Source organism: Columba livia, chromosome 8 (genome assembly GCF_036013475.1).
Source record: "Columba livia isolate bColLiv1 breed racing homer chromosome 8, bColLiv1.pat.W.v2, whole genome shotgun sequence".
Classification (NCBI taxonomy): Eukaryota; Metazoa; Chordata; class Aves; order Columbiformes; family Columbidae; genus Columba; species Columba livia.
Window position 1 is genome coordinate 25,369,066 of NC_088609.1, and position 14,280 is coordinate 25,383,345.

Below are 14,280 nucleotides of genomic sequence, written 5' to 3' on the forward strand. Positions count from 1 at the left end.
TGTAATTAGAATTTGTTTCATCACACTAATTTGACATGGCAAATTAGTGAAGCTAAGATAAGGGGGTTTAGTAGAGCCAAGGCTCTGGTATATACACAGAAACTTGCTAGTAAGTCCATTTGCACATGGGAGTTGTGTAACATTGCAGAGAAGTGACAATTAGTAAAAGCTCTAGAAAATATTGGATTGTTTTATTTTTAATCTGGTAACTTGATAGGTTATATTTTCTTCTGCTGCTACTTTATAACAGTGGTTTAGAGATCTTAGTCTCTCCACTGTTGAGAAATCTTTCAAGACTCAGAATAAGCTACATGGTACTACAATTATACAAGTTTAGTCAAGTCTGGCCCGGTGGTACATAGCAACGTGCTGTGTTATCACATGGGAATTCAAGGGGCAACTTCATGATTTCTATTTCACAGAACGAGCTAGCTGAAAGCCATTCCATGGTGACAGCAAAACTGAGGACAGTACTTCTTTCCTGCACCCTCCTGCCCCAGATCACACAAGCTCAGGAGGGGTCCTAAACCAGAAATGAAAACTGGTCCCTATGCTGCAAAGTAGTCCTGAATCTCAGAAGTTTTTAAGGATGGCTGGAGCAGGCAGAGGTCTGAGGGAAGGCCCGGTTAAGAAAGAGGACTTGTCCAACTTACAGGAAAAGAAAATCTTTAACTCCCTGATTAAAACGCAGATTTAAGACTGTTCATAGTTTTCTTTAGTCATTTAGTCGTAGTCATTTATCCCTAATATTAGGGGAAAAATAAGTTATCTGACATTTTATGCAACATACTGTTTGTTTGGATGTGCTGAGATCATCAGCCAATTGAGAGCACCTGGCTAGAGATGAGATGACACATCTCTCAGCTAAATCAAACCCACACATTATATGCCAGAGATGCAGCTTCCTTTTGAATCTCATGCTCCCCAAGGGAAAAGGGCTGCATAAGCCAAAGAAGAGCTGCCCTGAAATGGGGTCTACAGATCTTATTCCGTTCTCTTTTGTGTTTTAATTGATTCAGAATAATGGCTATGGATATAATAATGTCAGTTGTTTACAAAATTTGCATCATATAATGAGATGCTAAGAGGGGCTTAAGAGTATTTGGAACTTTAAAGAGTGATGGAGTAGAGAAAGATATATCTAGATAGGCATATTTAATCTGATGATCCACTCACTGATAGGATAATGACTTATTCTTTCAGTTATATATTTTGGATTGCTTCTATAATTTGACACAGTCCTGAGGATAAATCAGGTTTTCTTTAGGAAATGCCGAAGGATCCAGTCTATTCGACAGTCAAAAGGAAAAAAAAAAAAAATGGTGCTCAAAAATAAAGCAAGTTCCCAGGCAGTGTGGAAATCCTCACTATGGAGCCTGAACAGAATTCAGCAAGGAACAAGCAGAATAGCCAGAAATGTAAGCTGCCCTTCAAACGAGGACACATATTTGGTATCTTTGAGTTTTGCACATCTCAAAGTGGTAACATCCAAAGCAACAAAACAGAACAGATGTTTGCCAAAGTCAACCAGGGCAACCCCAGAGACTCTCGATATTGACTTTTTTTCCCTCTTTCAGATCAGGATGTGGTATCCCTAGGAGGAACATCTAATAAAAACACCAAACCCTTCCAGACCCAGAAGCTGCTGGAAGAAGGCAAAGGAATTCACCTGCAGAGAAAAAACTCACTTTTCCTCTCAGAATCACCTTTTGGAACTTTTTTTTTTCCTGAGAATTGCATCTCATGCCCCATAAATCTGAAAATCATAGGATGTGGAATTCCCTAAGGACCAGCACAGTAGAATTCCAACCCTGAACTATAGCCAAGCAGCACTGAGAAAGAAAGGTGCTTTTGTGTTCATTCATACTCAGAGAACCTTCTTGATTTTAAATGTGGGCTACCTATTATAAGGATTTTCAAGGCCTGTTTTTAATTTATTTTGGTCTCTTCTCATTATAGGGATCACTTACTAAGGGAAAAAGGATTAGCGTCTTGATTCTTTATCCCCAGAGAAGCTTGGCCAAACAGGTACTCACACATAGAGGCAGTCAGAATCTCTGTTATGTATGATAAAAATAAGGTAACATCATCTGCTTCTAAAGGTAATCAGATATTGCTCATATTTCAAAGCTGAAAATGTTAATAGTAATGTCCGTTCTCAAGACATTTAAAAGAAATCTAATAACACTATACCTAGAAGTTGTGGAGAGATGATGGGAGAAAATATTATTCATCATAATATATGCCATAAAAATGTCTTTTTCAAAGAAGAGGAAGAGGCTATACTGCAGGGAATATTTCATGGCTAGTGGGAGGGTTAAATAAACAAATGATAACAACACCAATCAGACCTCTTTGCTTAAAGCCTGCAGAGTCAATCTGCTTCTGACTGTGGAGCTACCAACCAGCAAAGGCAAACTAATTAGACACAGTCAAACACTTAGGCAATCACACCTTGTGAATGTAAGCGTCTTCCTGTCATTTGGCAAGTCTCTCAGCTGCCTCTGAGCGTGAGACAACAAATCCCCTGCAAACAAGTTCCTCACTCTCCCTGTTAGTGAGATCTAACAGCGCACAATGGCTGGAGGTGAAAGGTGGCAGTCTAGTCAGGTAATGACATCGTCTTGAACAGCCCACATTAAAATAGTGGCACTTGTTTAGACTAGCCTATTTGCACCTACCTGCAGAGGGCCTTTTTAATGTAATTATTAGCCTCTGCAGCCCTGCTTAGGATTTGAAAATATCATTCATTTTCATCTTGCTTCAACTACCGCTGCTATCTCCTATTCAATCCCAGTCACCTCATCTCCCCACAAGTAAGTGTAGAAACAGAAGCAGATGAGAAGAGTTGAATTAACAAGAAACAAGTTGGCAGGTGAGCTGTGTGACACAACAATAAAAAAAAAAAAAAAGCTAAAAGATTTGACAATATATTCTAATTACTACCTGACTGTAGCAGAGCCGCAGGCATCGAAATAGCTTTCTGGGGAAAAGAAAAGACAGCAGGAGAATGGCCTAAAACCTCTTGTGCAAAACCCAAGGGCAGAAACCAATCCTTATGAGCCTTAGAACAAATATGTAATTACTGTCTTTCAAAATTGTCTTATTTTCTCAGGATTTAACTGTTCACTATTGACAAAATATGGCTAGAAGTGCAGTCATAAGGAATGAGATAAGTAACCACCACCCAATTCTAGCCTGAGAGACCCAGACACACAGACAACTGCAGAAGACACAAGCCCATACAAAGGAAACGTGCAGACACAGACCAAAGCTTCCATCCAGTTCCCTAATGAGAATCCATGCTGCACAGGAGAGATGAAGTGAGTTCTCACCCCCCTGTGTCCTCATTCGCAAAAGGTCCTGCAGAAGCAGTCTCAGGGTATATTGGAGGGTAAGTGCAGCATTTGCCAAACGAGTGGGGCAGGATACATTTGAAGAGTGCTCCAGCAGTATGTGGCCAGTGACAGTCAAAAAAGGTGGGAAGGAGAGGGGCTGGTCCAAGCAGAGAAGCTGCAACATCCATTTCCTCTTGCCAGTGAAGCACAGACCTGCTCAGCATTAGTCCACTGCTCTGGGGAAGTTCTACAAAAACAAAAATTGGATGAAAGATATATGGAGGAAGAAAAATATTTTCTATTTCTTCTGTTGAGAGAGTAATTTCAAACTATCTTAGGGTGACGTTAATAAGGAACAAGTGACTTAGTTCTTGCCTTGTCTAGCACCACACTCCTCACAGAAAGGACATCTTGTTTCTAAGATCAGCGCTAATTCTTGATAAAGAGAAGGCTCTCAAACAGCCTGTATGGAAGGTTTGCTCAGTGTGATGTTTTGCCTTTCAGTACAGTTACTTTGGGTTCTGTTATTTATCTTGCAAATATATAGCAAATTGTATCAGTGAAGATTATTTCTCTTTGTGCTGACAAGGTATTCAGATTAATTTCCCCAGCACACAGCATTTTCACAGATGACTGTTGTAGTGTAGGTTACTGTCTTAATCAGTGCCACTGCCCAGCTGCCTGCATTGAAGGAGCACCAGAGAGTCGTAGCATGTCCCAAGCATTGCTGATACTTTGTTTGTTTGTTTGTAGTTTTTTTTCCTCCATCTGTCTATGATGGATGAGAGTCCTTTAACTACACTTGTTCTGTAAACTGATATTATGCATCTGACCTAAAATGACAGCTGGAATCAGGGCCACACTTAGAGATGATCATGCCCAACACAAAAATATAAGCGAGTTCTGGAGGGTGCCAGCCCTAGGTCAGTCTCAGCTTATTTGTCAATCTGCCAGTTCACTGCTCCTCAGTGCTCTCCCTCCCCGACTAGCAGAAGGCACTGCTTTCAGGGGCAGTAAATGCAGCATGTTGAGAGACAAGCAGTTGGCAGGAGCCCTTATGACAGGGGTGGCAAAAGCAAGACAGGTAGCCAGATGGATCTGGTGCGGCCCAAGGCAAGCACTGAAGCAAAGGGGTGAATCAAAATCAAAGGGTTACTATACCCTGATGGGAATCACTGATTATAGTGACACTGCACAGGCAAACTACGTATACTACAAGCATTTAACTGTGCTCTGGTGCTACTGCAGTGTTTTGGGCAAATCGTGCCGTGTAGTGACATTCTGAGTCATTTTATATTGCTACTATTCTCATGTCAGTTTGTCTCTGGTCAGTCCATCCTGCATTTTGACTTGGCCTCTGAGACTTGGGGGGTTTATTAGTATTCACCGATCTTCCAGGCTCTGTATTAGTTTGTTCTTAAACATTTGTACCACTTTCATCCGAAATTAAGACCTACACAAACTCAAATAATTTACTAGAAAAGAGGCATATTTTGCAGGCAGAAGTATGATCTTTCATTAGCTGACCTAAGCGAGGGAAATGGGCAAGATCTTCAGCCATTTTATCCTTGAGTTAGCTACGATACCCTGAGACACCACAGCTACTATTACTGCAATATGCCTATTAAAAAAGGATATTGTAAATGAACTTGAGAAATTCAGTTTGAATTTTTCAAGACTAAGATGCTGAAAATAATTCATTTGGTCTGGATAAATTATTCAGTGCTATTGCACCACTAATACTTGTTTATTTATACTTATTTATACCCACACATACACAAACACACCCACTCCAACACACTGTTACTTAGCTAAATATTTTAATTGTATAAAACATTAAGTGATGAATACATATTATCTTGCATATAATATGACCTTATTTTTCAAGCAAAGGTGACAGGGTATTGAAGCTTCAGTCTGTGTGTGAATCTCTAATGACACGCCACACCATGAGAAGCAGCTGCCTCACGATACTGAAACAGCCTTTGCTCACACAAAGCTGTCAAAATTAGGATGTGACTGATCCCTACACCTGTAACTATTTTCTTCTTGATATTGCATCTCATTTTATAGTACATGTTATACTTGTACCCCGAAGGTCCTCACATGCAGGTTTAGCTAGGATTTAGAGGACAGGCTAAAGGACACCTGCCTTTTTGGCAGGCCAGTAACAAAAGCATTAAAAGCACTATTATCTGCCAAATGGAAGAGACATCATCCATCCCTCTGCCCATAGAACTGAAGTAGGGCTACTGGAGAAAATGAAGTAACCAGGATTTTGCCATGGTTGTTCACTCAGACTCTATGTTTCTCTTTATCCATCAGACCTGAATACAGACAGAAGGGACATTCCTGGATAAAACTAACTTCCTCAGAAGACAGATATCTCCTGGACCCAGCACCAGCTGTCAGGATGCCCAAACAACAACATTTGTTCTCTTTCATTTGCCTGCAAATAGTGTTTTAAAGAAAACCACGTTCAAAGAGGGAACTATTTCCACAATAAGGAGCAACCAAGGAGATGGCTCAAAAGAGACCTGAGGCAAATTAAAGCCCAATTTAACTTTTGCTCAATAACTTCACTTTATTTGGATGAATCATTTATGTGGTGAAAAACTTCAGCTTAGTACACTAGAAAACTCAATTAATAGCCAAAGTGCTTAGAGAATAGGGAAGGCAAAGCATGGAGGTAAAACTGCAGTTACTGAGTTAAGAAGCAGAAGTAAAAGCCTTTTGACACACAGCATTAGAAATATTGAAGAGCAAGTGGGAAGGGTTTGCCCCCCAGTCTGCAGCAGGATGAATGCTTGCACAGGGGGGCTGGTAAATGATAAGGGACAATAAGTCCAGGTGCAGGACTTGGGAATAACTTATGCCACATTGTGCTATTGCAGGTGGGCCCCACACGACAAAAGGCCACACATGAAGCCTGAAGCAGAGCAGGGACAAGGCCAGTGTCCCAGTTGCCCCACTGGCACAGCCTCACTGCCTCCCTAGGCAGATCACAAGAGGGATTGCCTGCCTGCGCCTTGGAGTACAGAGAGCACACTTGAGCTGGGCTTGCAGACACCTTCCCCATTGCTCTGTCTCTGCTCTCAGGCAGAAGTACCAACAGTATTCAGAAGCGTAGTGTAAGAGGGAAATCACAGCCTTGCCTTTATCATCAACAGATAAGAAAAAACCTCCACCACTTTTCTACATCACCCGTTGTTTTTGGGGGGTGGCCTGTGGGTAACTACACTAATACCTCTTAAATACACAGGAAAATAAAAGTCACAGGATCAGATATCACTTTTCCTCAGACATGAAGAAGCCAGTCCACCAATGAGTGAGAAGCAAGCTGTGGTGCAGGAGCAGTTTGTGAATTTTCTAAAAGGGAACAGAGGGAGTGACCACTTTTGTTTTCCAGCAAACTTAAACTTAGCAGCAGAAACCAAGTCCATAACTAAATTTTTCTGCTGGCTCCCTTGTTTGCTTCTTAAATACAGAGGAAGGATAATTAGGCTCAAGTAGTAGCCACAGGAATGGGGAAAGTGAGTAGCTGAGACGGAATGATCGCTTGATTGCTGTGGTCCCTCAGGTTTTATCACATTAGAATAGGTTTAACCCTTCAAAATCTGGTTACTTCTCATCTGTGGTAGGAAAACTGCTTTGTTAGAAAGAGAATGAGAAAAATGCCCTGGTGCATATGGTACACCATTAATAAGTCTCACACCCCATAATAGGAACATTTGTACACAAATGTGTTTTTTTGGGATCTAGCCAAAAAGCAGAGCACCCTAGTGAATCATAATGCACAGATAATGAGTTATTTTTGGTAAATTGGGCACTCAGAGTTAATAGAACCAATTTGCCCCAAGAAACCCTAAATCATTTATCACTTCTTTGCATGTGCTAAGTGGATCTAGAACTTCAGGATGCTGTCAATAAAAATGAAAGAAATTCATCAAAGCTGCCTAGTAATCTGTGCTCCTCTCTACCTGTGTTTAGAACAAAGGTGAGATGTACAAGATGCTGTGACAGGCTGGCAAGAGTTCGTTACAGGAAGCAATAGCGCAATTTAACTGTGCTCCAGGGCTGATGCTTGTTGTCTGAGGTGAGCGACTACTATTTTTGGGAAACATTGAATTCCATTAAGACAACTAGACCCAAAGTGCAAAGCTCTGAAAAGATGTTGAATAGCCCATGTCTTCAACATTTGGAGATGTGGAGTTTTGGTTCAGCCTGCTGCAGACTGCTTATAAATTCAGATCTGGAATTAAATTTCACATCCTTCTGAAACAGAAAAGTATTCAATTCAAATTGAAATTGAAGGGGACACTGGGACATTAATCTGAGGTTTTGGTTTGGGAATGTCTCTGGTGGCAGAAAAAAAATCAAATTATTTGCAATTTAGAGAGCATTTCTCCAAGTAAGCAAGTCATTGCAACAGACACCAGCTGTATTTCCTGTGGGAAATTCCCCTTAACTCCTCCCTTTCAGGTGTAAGTTGTCATTAATGCCCTTCCTATGTTGAGCAAAGGAGCTGCATATGGATGTGCAAAAGATATCCACTGAAGTTTCCACTTTAATGTCCAATGAAAAATGTATTTGGGTAGGGAACTCTAGTTTTGAGTGTATAGCAATTGTCTGCATTAACCAACCAGTCTAAGTGGAGTGCACTGAATAGGAAATGAGAGTAAAGCAAAAGTTAGAGCTATGCCAAACTACCTGAGTGTAATGTGGATAGCAGTGAACTGTGACTCATGTCATGTTGTGTTATGTAGCATCAAATCACTGTACAGTGTGACACAACGTAAGCAACATGAGTGGCGTGAATGTGACACAGCACAGCCTTTTTTCCCTCTCTCTTTTTCTTTTCTATTTTTTTTAAAGAGCATTTTAGTTTTAATCAGATAGCTGCTGTCAATTCAGATAACAGCTGCCTGACCCAAATTTTCAGCTGACTGAAGTGGACGAATACTGAAGTATGGACTTTCTATTACGAAAAGTTAACACTCCAGACTAGCGTCTCTGAGCTAAAAATACTCCTGTCTCATTCTCTTCCCCCCACCCTCTTCTTCCTCCCCTAACACTAGTTATGTTTTCTTACTGATACTGAATCAATAATTTCATTTCTATATTACAAATCTTAAAACAATACTGGCAAAAAAGTATACTGGAATTTTACTTACTGATGTTTAATTATTGATGTGGGCTTCTTTAAACATATTTGGCTCTCTGAAACAGCTCTTTAGAACTGTGTTCCATTTCTTATTGCTTACCTATTCTGTTTGTTCTCTGCCTCCCTGATCCTTTTCGATTTTCTGCAGGTTAGCAAGTGCTGCATTGTCTGCTTTTGAAATGTGTCTTTAGGCATGCTTTTGTTTGACAAGGAATGCCAAGGCTGAGCTGACAAAGTCTGTTTGAAAATCTTTTTCCAGGTATACAAGATCAGTAAGTCTGTTCAATGTATTCTGTGATTAGTATTTTTCTTCAGATATTTATATCAACATTTCAGATTTAGTGAAAGATGTTTTCTGAGCATACCTGTCAGTGGGAAACCAACTAAAGGTAAGTAACAGTATCATTTATATATTCAAATGTATAAATATATTTATGGTAAATAGTTGACATCTCTCTCCATATAACTTAAAAGAAAATATACCTTTAACAAGCACTCAGCCACTGTTCTTTTCACAGGTTGAAATAAATATCAACTTACAAAAGCTGTCTATTAGGTATTTTGGCTCTAGCTCTTTACAACCAGGATCACTTTAAACATAATATTTAGATTTCTGCACCCTTTCCCCTGCAGGGGCGGGGGCATTGGGGATAATGTTTGTCCTATAAGGCAAACTCTCGGGTGAAGAAAGCATTTATATATTCAGACACCGCACATTCATGAATTCCAAATAAGTTTTTTTTTTTTTGACTGAAGACACATCTTTTGCCTTTTACCTTCCTGATTGCAACACAGAGATCATGTCCTTGACACAAAAAATGGTGAAAGCTCTACCCAAAGCCTGCCTAAAGGACACAAACTGGACAAAGGTGGCACAATTAAAACATGTAGATCCGTGTTTCACCAACTCATCTCCTTTTTACATGGGACACAATGACCTCAAAAGGCAGCCTGCCCCACTGCTGACCACAGAGAATTTTCTGAACCCTTGTGAAAAACAGCTCCCAAACCTCCACCTTTTATTCCTACCCTTCACAGAGCTGTCACCACAAAATTCTGTTATCACTGACTGTCTCCTTGTTAGGGCTGGAGCCTGACATACTATTTGTCTTTGCATGGGGACACCTGAGCACAACTCCCACATACCAGGTGGTGCTGAGATCCCAGGCAGTTCCCTCTGATCTGGAAATAGAAGTCCGTACAGAAGATTTGACACTAAACGTCGATGAGTTAGCGTGGGTACGAACTGGTGGCAGAACACAGACCTAGCTGAGGGACAGAAATTCTAATGTAGAACTGAATTTTCCTTCTGATGAAGACAACAAATGCTTGTTGGAAAGGGGAAGGTAAATAAGGCATTTGTGAATCTCTCCTCTGGTGAGATGGAGTCTGCTCTCCTACAGTGATATTAGGTCTGTTCACATCTAAAAGGCTGAAGAAATTCTTAAACAGGAAAGAAATCACATTTTCTTGTGACTAGAAGTGTGGCTAACATAAGCGTCAAACTCTTACTTATAAAATAAGCCACTTTTTGGTGGTTTTGTTTTTGTTTTTTAGGGTGGGTCTTTTTTTTTGCTTTGTATTTTTGTTTTTCATAGAGGACTAAACCAAACATCTACATTTGAACATGACAGAATCAAAATCCAGACTTCAGTTTTTTCACCTTAACCTAAAACTGCTATACTGCAATTACATCTTATGATTCTCTTCTCCAGTAATAAAGTTCACACTTAAATGTCCTGTCTCTCCATTAAGCATTATCTTTTATTAAGCAACATGGAGCTACCTCCAGTCAGCAATAAGCAAAGAGATTCCTGAATCTATTAGGTAAAATTCCACTGTCCCCTCTCTTTTCTTCCATATACCACTAAATTTTGAAGCAACATCAAGATAATAATAGGCAGCCCAATGCTACCAAGGCATGACCTTGTCAAACCATGATCAGAAGAGATGAGCATGCACACTCCATGTTTTTTTCCCCCAAAGGGCAAGGCATGGAGCTGAGAAAGACCATTGGAGCCACAAACAGAACTTTTAAAATATGTGTCACTTTAAAAATATATTTAACTTCGACTTAATTTTAATTATATTAACACTAATAGCAAAAAACAAAACAAAACAACTATGGATGTATGAATACATTGCACATTTCTTGCCCAAAGAAATCATAGGAAATGTCTGTTTTTATGTAAAAATAAAAACCATAAATATTCTAGTAGTTTTCTGCTACAGCAGAAGTACTAATCTTGTGCATTTGAAACTGGAAAAGGATAACAATTGATCTTAACTTTGAAACATGCAAAAGTATTTTCCTTATGATCTTTTGCCATAGAAAATGAAACCAGTCAATTCAAATGTACAGAAGTTGATCTTGTTTAAAAGGTGGTTGGCTCTCTAATTACATGAGAAGTACCTATCTTTAATAATTTATTAGAAATACGGGGCAAGATAAAGACAAAGACTAAAAATACCCACCATGTAAACTACTGTTGAACTGCTCTCTTAAAATTAAAAGCTGAAATTCTTTGACTGTCTCATTTTCTAGCAGAACACAAGAAAGGAATATTTTAGTTGGTTCTCACCCTCCAGGCAAAGTAGTATAAAACCTCTGGCCTGATTCCAACCCCATTATCAAAGGACCACTCACCTAATCTAAAAAAGCAGCTCTTCATCAATTTATCATTAACAAGAGCATTACAATATAATGTAGGGAAACGGCTTTCCACCAGGGATTCAGTTAATGGGAGTCTAGAGCCACGTAACAAGCATGGCAGAAGATATGCCACAGTAGGTGAAGACAACATACGTATATTCTATGCAAAGAATACGGCAAATAACGTCTCTGCTGTTGGAGAGCTCTCTGCAACAGTTTGGGTTTTTTTTTAATATTAAAGTTGAGGTCTTGTATTCTACAGCAACATACCTGAATGCAAAATAATTAGTTGCTGACTCCCTATGAAAATGTTTTATACAATTTATTTGGCATCAGTGAGAGTGTGACACTGGTAGGCTTTTGTGTGACTTCGCAAGTCAGTGTTGATTCCCGTTCACTGTCTATCCCACTACCTCCAGCCTCAGGAATTCAAAAATCACAAGCCAGGCATCCAAAATTCAGGACGTGGTTAAAATATCACAAGATACGATGCAGGGGATCTTTGACTTTTTATCCTCCTTCTGAGGATTAGGAATATTTCTTCTCAATCTAAACCCATGGCTCCATGGGTAAACACACTATTTTATAATTTTTAAGCACAAGCTGAATTTGGACATACTCTTATCAACGCCGTGGCTGAAGCTTTAAGGAAAACTGATAATGTAAGGCAAGCCACAAAATCACAACTGGTGAGTCTCTTAAGAGTACCTAGGCTGTGGTTCCATCCATGGTCATTAATATCACAACACTGCCCTACTATACACGCAAGCAGAAAAAATTCCAGCCAGACCAGGACAGGTACGTAACTTTTCATGCAGCTTCCAAAGCCGGCAATAAAGAGTTGGTGACACATTTCTGAGCTAACACCAGCTGCACAAGAAAAGATAGTATATGTTCTAGCCTAAAACTTGCCAATGTAAAATAAACCCGTCAGTGATGCTTGAACTAAGCAGAACCAGCAGAATGAGCTTGTATCAGATCAGCACTTTGCATCGTGAGGCTGCAGGTTTCTGGTGACCTTTGGTAGGATCATGGAGCTAACTAGATCACTGAAACACAGGTTCAACTGAACTCAAAAAAATAAAGAATACTTTATGGATTGAGAGCATCAACTGGAGCTCCACAACAAAACCAGGGGAAAAAAAGTCTCACACCATTCATATTTCTAAAATCATTTCATCTTAAGAGAAACAACCATTGGTATACTCCTAATTTTACACCTCCCTAGCACATAGATTTAATGGACTATATTACTCTAAGATGATTAAAAAGATAATTTTGGACTTATTCTATATAAATGAACTATCTTCCAACAGCTGTAGGAAAATTATCTATTACAAGGCCATATAAAGATTTCTTGTACTTAAGTGAAGGTAAAAGAAATCAGGAAAAAAAAAGCAACAAAATACCTTCAGTAAATAAATAGGTCTGATGAAATCATAAACTGTGTGGTATTTACATCACTTCAGTGCAGATCTAAGAGTGAAGTTATATATCCTGAAAAAAATACCAAGTGTTGCTATACCTAACAGTTCATCTGATCAGCAAGGCAGGTCACAGCAAACACTTCACCCCAGCAGTCTGGCTTCCCATGTGGGCTCCCCGCAGAGCAGAGTCGAGTTCAAGGTCACCATCCTGAAATTCAAAGTGCACTGCAGGACTTGGACCCACCTACCTGTGAGATCTCTTCCTCTTCTCTGATCACGACCTCCCGTGACAGCCGTGTTCCTCCAAACAGTGAATCTGCCAGCAAACAGGCAAGATGCTCCTGAGAGGAGGAGATGACTTTTACAGTAGCTCCATGTGGACTACAGCCCTTCTTCCCTGAAGACACAAAAATAAACTCACAAACTTCAGTGCAAACCCCATCTTCCCAGCTGAACATCCCTCAATAATTTCTTCAAACACAGCAAAATTCTATAAAATAATCAAACTATTTTCCCAACAGGCTGAGAAGACACAGAGGGGAATGCTTCATACACCGAGATGCATTCACACAGACATTGCTCTTAGTAACATTAAGCGTTTTGCTATTACACTGCATGAGAGTACACAAGAACATATTGAGACTAAACAACACAGTTGCAGTGTTATTTCAGGAAGAGGATTAGATGTACTATACCGAATCAAATGTGTAATGAAGTACTCACAGAGATATTTGATGTTATTGCCATTGGCCTCTATGCATTGTCAAAAGGAACTGATATCCTGATATATGGCTTAAACACAAAAGCAGCCTTCTTTCTTAAAATATTTGGGGACACTTACTTCTTTCCAAAGCTGGTGCTCTCTGCTAATGGGTTGTGTTTGACAATAGCCTCATATAACATGGTAAATCCTTCGCTTTTGAGTATTTCCTTTCAAATGAGGAAGAACAACACCAGGGTAGCGGTAATTACCCAAAACCATGTCCTGTCAATATTTTCAAGATTTCTCCCAATGTCCACTCTGACATGAGACAGAGGCAAAACCGTGAAAAAAAAAAAAGACAAGACAAAAGTCATGTACACCAAAAAAAACAAATCACGTCGGTAGAAACTCCCCACTTTGATAATTTCAAAAGATTTCATTTTTATCTCAGTTTTTAAAAGACATGTTTTGCAATTCTATTCACCACATATTTCAAACTCGACAAGTGATTTCTGTCTCACTTTGGACCTGTCAAATCAGAATACTTAAACCCCAGGAAGCATCTTTCAAGAATTTATTGGCATTTATTCATTCCTATTAACTGCTTTAATTTTGAGGAATTGACGCCTTCAAGGGAAAAACCCATTTTGCCAGAAAATTCCCAGCCAAATCCAACAAATAGCACCCCTCTTGAAGGTCTCAAAAAAAGTTCTGAGTGGTTTTCCCTGAGAGATTGTTCTGTTACGTTGGACACTAATTTCCATGTCTGACAATGTCAGGTCAAAGCTGTCGAGAAAATACGCAGAGGGCTTCCCTCTGCACGCCACCGCAGAGCAGAGCCCGCAGATGTAGGGAAATGCACAGATTGCAGCACCTTCAGAGGAAGAGCCCGATTTCAGAAAACGCAGTGTCTGTACCAGTTCGATAAGGTACCTGACCAGGGAAACCACAAGAGCAGCAGTGAAGGAGGAGAACCAGGCTGAGAAGCTGCAGGA